Raw genomic sequence first — 5,790 nt, 5'->3', positions numbered from 1 at the left:
CGTGGATGCTGAGGCTGAGTGGTCCGGCTTCCAAACTTGGCTCTGCTTCGTACTCACTCTGTGACTTTGACAAGTAACTTGACTTCTCCAGATCTCCATTTTCCCCTTGGCCAGATGGAACAGTAATGGTGGTTACAATGACAAGGTCGTCGTGACAGTTCAATGAGTAAATACACATTAAAGGATTAGAGCAGGACTTGATAGGGAATTGGTACTTAATAATTTCTAGCTATAGTTATCTTCTAAAAGTATTATAGAGTCTATAATCCCCATGAGGTCAGTTGATGGTACTTGTGGATGTCCAGCATTTCAAACCCTGAAGAGTTGAGAGCATTGTACAAAAGTGATGAGTTATCTTTGGTAGCAGGATCCCCTGGAACAGGGCTCAGAACACTTTCCCAAGTGAGGGCAGATGTGTGGCACTGGCTGAAACAGAGAGGGTCGGGATGCGCCTCACACCGCGGGGTGGAGAAAGTTCCCTCCCTCCCAGCATGGCCAACCCGTTAGTCTGGTCATCTCCCTGTCTGGATGGACAGGAGCTGATCCAGCACGCCTGGTAAGCTCCTACAGGCAGGAGGGCGCACCATGTTCCCTTCCCTCTGCTCACCTCCCGCCCCCCACTCCCCACCCCACCTGCCGCCTTTCCGTGCCCACCCAGCTCCCAGCCATCCCTGTGATCTGATTATAGTCATAAGGAAATACCAGGACATAAAAGGCAAGAAGCTTCCTTTAGGAGGGGATGAAAATGTTCTAAAATTGATTGCGGTGATGATGAATTGTGGGGAATAGACCGAAAACCATCAAATCTAACACTTCAAATGGGTGCGCTGTATCTCAATAAAGCTGTTATAAAAGTAAAAACAGAAAAAGACTCTAAAAGAAGACTAAAGACAAACGTGAGAGCGCTCGGTAACATGGGCAGCGAGCGGAGCGTCACTGTGTGGAGCGAGCCGGCGAGTCTCCTGACGTCACAGGAGCGAGCGGGCCCAGCCACGTCACCAAGGCAGCTGCCTGGGAGGCCGAGACCTGCGAACCAAGTGAAAAGGAATGTTCTCTGTCAAATGATCTCCTAGCTGGTGTTGATTTTGAGAACTACAACGCCCCCCTCCCACCCCCGAGGCTGAGCCTGGGTAGCTGACGGCCAGGCTCCTTCTCTGTGTCGTGGAAGCCCTTGGACAGCCTCCGCAGCAAAGCGAGCCAGAAGATGCCTGGGCAAGAGGACGGGGAAGCTGTGAGACTGGAGGAGGATTTGGGGACAGGCAGACCTGCCTAGACATGATGGGGGCTCTGAATGGGGTGACCTTTCCTTCTAAAGACCTGGGTTTAGCTTTCTAACTTCACCTTAGGTTGAGAAATTCAATCCAGCAGGTCAGAATTCCCAGGGGTGCATAGGTGGACACCACTGCTCCAAGCCAGGCAAGGCGGCCTGGTTCATTTTTGGCTATTATTCAGTCTTTGTCTGGGAACCTGGGGCAGCAGAACTTGATCACAGACAAAGGAGACCGGCGTGAACTTGGCAGAGACTCAGGACTTGACCAAATGCTTGGGTGGGGCTCAGGCCTGGGCTGCAGCCTCTGTCACAGGAGAACACCTGTAGCCCGGAGAGAGCCAGGTGGGGTGGCTTCAATGTTGGATCTATCTCATACGGCCACTCGGCAGGATAAACACGTCTGAGCAGGCACAAGCTAGAGGTGGCCACGATTTATCGGAGCTAAGGAGGGAGGCAGTGATTTTCAAGAGAGAGAATTTTTACCCAGGTCCAGGTAGGCACAGGGCAATGGGGCATAGGCAGAGAAGCCCCCAGAGAAAGGTCAGCCTTTGCTGTGGTCCTGGAAAGCTCATGGCTTACACCTTTCCACTCTCTTCCCTCTTCCTTCCCCAGGCCCCTCCTGGGGACCGGGCAGTAAACCGAGGGGAGGCGAACAACTCAGAGACAAGCTGGAAACTTGAATTCTTACGGGGGCCTGCACACCCTCAACACCAAGTTGGACTGTTTCCCACAGTCGAGAGTGACTGTGGGACATTTTATTATATAAAAGTCACCAGAGAAGTTATGGGGCCTGCCTGAGGTCTCAGCCAGCGACTGTTCCCCCTGAGCAGGCATAAAGGGAAAGGAGGGACAAAACCAAGGTAGCTTTGCAATGACCCCACGAGTCCTGCGTGCTCCGTGTCTGCTTAGCCTCGGTGGGCAGCTGATGGGCAGGAAAAGCGGTCTATTCCAGCAGGTGTGCTGCACGTGCGGGGCCCAGGGCCCGCCCTCCTGGGAGGCAGAGCAGGAGGGTGGTGGTGGCGGGAGGGTTTTCCTCCTCTATAAAATGGAAATACCGGGAAAATCACCTCTCTGGGTTGTGGAGAGGAGTCAACTAAATAAGGGCTGTGAAGGCACAGTTTCTGTTCCTGTTGCATTTAAGAACAAAGAGAAAGCAAATCAAGGAAATCCTTTCAAAGTGTTTTCACGTCAGTTTAAAAAGGAATGGCTGCTCTGGTCGGTAGAGCACAGCAGTGTGTTTCAGAGGTGTGTGCTGATGAGTCTCCTCCCCTGCTCTGCACCTGGGTGGGGTTGGGCTGGTCAGTCCCCACGGTGTGATAATGGGCCTCAGACTCCATTTCTTCAGAGTTGCAGTGAAGATGGAATGAGGTTATGTATAAGAAGAACCAGTGCAAAGCCTAAGACATAGTGAGCTTTCCATGGTGCTACCGTATCATCATCATCATCATCCTCATTACGATCACCATCATGGTCATCGTCATCCTCATCATTATCAGTCCTCTTATCAACATCATCACCCTCACCCTCATCATCATCATCACCCATCACCATTACCATTACTATCATTATCATCACTACCATCATCATCATCATCATGACCATCACCATCATCACCATCATAATCACTGTCCCTATCATCATCGTTATGACCATCACCATTATAATCATCTTCATCATCACCATCACTATCCCTATCATCATCATCACCACCACTATCACTATCACTATCATCATCATCATCTTTCCCGTTATTACATGTCAGGTATAACCAGTCTTTGGCAACACAGATCCATGGAAGGTGTATGAGGTTGGGGAAGCCTCTCACTCTGGTGGGTGTGCTGCGTTTGTGTGTTTATTTCTCTGTGTGCCTGTGCCATGTGGCACTCTCATGTGAACACACACGTATATGTCGTTGACTTCTAAAAAGCCATTGAAAAGTATTATAGAAGCCTAAAGTAGGAAACATCTACCACTTTCTGAGGGGAATGAGTAATTCCCAGGAGAGTGAGAAGCAAGCTCCCTCTTTCTTCCTCTCCCTGCTCTGCAGCCTCAGATGGCAGCTTCTGTTTCTTTCCTTTCTTTGGCAATTCACAATGGGGTTCAACCCACAGGTCTCTCGAGGTAATTTCTTTGTGTCCTGGGTACTAGCAGTAGCATCTTAGGTGGAGACTCCAGGCTGGCTGACATTGTTCTGTCTGCTCAGTGCTGTGGGATTGTCTCTGAGGAGCTCCCTCTCAAGTGCATTTAAAGGGGTGGCTTTCCTCTAAGCCTTCTGATGCTAAATTCTGCAGCATAATTATTTTACATTAAAGCTGCTGACTTTTTCCTCTACCAAGCATCCTCTGGGGGCTCCAATAGTCAGGGAGATGACTGGGAAGCCACTGCCCTGAGGTGGGGGTCTCATCAATCTTGGAGGGACTCTCCAAAGTTCTGACTGCCTGAGATTCCCTAGGGGCAAAGCTGGTCCCGGGAAGGAGGGTAAGGAGTGCCAGGAAGTCTGTAAGGAGCGGCAGGAGCCAGGAGTCTACCTGGGTCAGCAGAAAACACATCCCTAAACCCTGCTTCCTGAGATGTGGAGTGTGAGAGCACTTGGCTCCTGCCATCAGGCCCAGTTGAACGGAAAGACGAAGATGACCGCAGTGAAATTACTGAGGAGAATTGACAAGCTGTATGAGGGAAGCTCGAGGATGTCTGCTCCCACCCAGGCAAAGATGCAGAATTACTAGTTCTTTTGATATATGGTCAGACAAGAACATGTGTGTGTATCTTACATATGTTTAGTCTCTTACACGGGCCTATTATCTCTCCAGTTATCAAAGGAAAGCAAGATTCCTCTGAGGCAGTGGAGTGGCTGGAACTCCTACACAACTGCTGGTGGGGATGCAAAGTTGTGCAACCACTTAGGAAACATTTTGGCACTTTCTTATAAAGTTAAGCATACCCTTACCATACAACCCAGCAATCCTACCCTTAGGTATTTACCCAACGGAAACGAAAGCTTATGTTCACATCAATCTTAGGCATGAATGTTTATAGCAGCTTTATTCATAATTGCTCTGAACTGGAAACAACCCAATATCTTTTGACTGGTGATGGATAACAAATCCATGTGACAGAATATATTCTGCAAAAATGTAACAGTTACCAGAACACTCAACAACTTGAATGAATCTCAAAATAGTTAGGGCAGGTGAAAGAAGCTGGACTCCAAAGGCTGCATACTATGTGATTATATTGTTCTGGGAAAGGCAAGACCATAGGATGGAGACGACCCTAGGTTAGGGATGGGGGACGGCTGGATCTCAAAGGGTGAGGAGGCAGGTTTTGTAGGGTGGTGGAACCGTTCTGTATCTTGTGGTTACAGACTCTACGCACATGTCGAAACTCATAGAACTGTACACCAAAAAACTAAGAGAGTGATTTCACTGTATGTAAGCTATCCCACTGCTGGGTATTTATCCGTATCTAAAGAACTTGAAAACGCAAAGGCATGAAGATACTTGCACCCCTATGTTCAGTGCAGCGTTATACACAACAGCCAAGACTTGGAAGCAACCTAGGTGCCCATCAAGGGATGAATGGATAAAGAAGATGTGGTATTTATACACAATGGAGTACTACTCAGTCATAAGAAATGATGAAATACGGCCATTTGTGACAACATGGATGGTCCTTGAGGGTATTATGCTGAGTGAAATTAGTCAGATGGAGAAAGTCAAACACCATATGATCTCACTCATAAGTAGAAGATAAAAACAATGACAAACACATAGCGATGGAGATTGGATTGGTGGTTATCACAGGGGAATGGGGGGAGGGCAAAAGGGGTGATTAGCCTCACATGTGAGGGAATGGACTATAATTAGTTTTGGGGCGGTGAACATGATGTAATCTACACAGAATTCGAAATATATTATGATGTACATCTGAAAGCTGTATAATGCTGTAATCCAATGTTATTGCAATTAAAAAAAATTTAAAAAATACAAAATATTAGGGCTGGTTTCTGAATAGAGACCCAATAAGTTATCTGAGCAATATTAGTCTTTAAACTTTATTGAGATTTACTCTGTGCTAGGCATTGTCTCATATAATCCTCAAGCAGCCCATCGAGGTGGCTATCAGGAGGTAAGTGCCCTGCAGAGCTGAGGACACTGAAGTGGCTCAGAGAGGCAGGTGCCAGCAGAGCCCACATCACCCTTGAAGATGCAGGGGGGGCGGGTGATGAGCACCCCTGCTGGGGCTGCCCTGCTGCCTCCCCCTCTCTTCTCTCCTTCCTTCTCTGTGGGGCACCCTCACCCAGTGATTCTGGCTAAGGGGGTCTGCTCTACAGAGTGTGCATCTGCGTGTGTGAACATGCATGTGTGCATATGTGTGTACTTGTGTCTGGGGTCTTCCTTATCACCCCCCAACCCCAGCAAGTTAGTGACAGTGGCAGGCCAGGAGCCACAGGGACCATAGAGCTTCAGGGGCCTCCTGGCTCCTCAGCAGCCTGCAGGGCCCCGGTGGGGAGGGACACC

This window comes from Equus przewalskii, chromosome 4, assembly GCF_037783145.1.
Source record: "Equus przewalskii isolate Varuska chromosome 4, EquPr2, whole genome shotgun sequence".
Taxonomy (NCBI): Eukaryota; Metazoa; Chordata; class Mammalia; order Perissodactyla; family Equidae; genus Equus; species Equus przewalskii.
Note: the sequence above shows the minus strand (reverse complement) of the source record.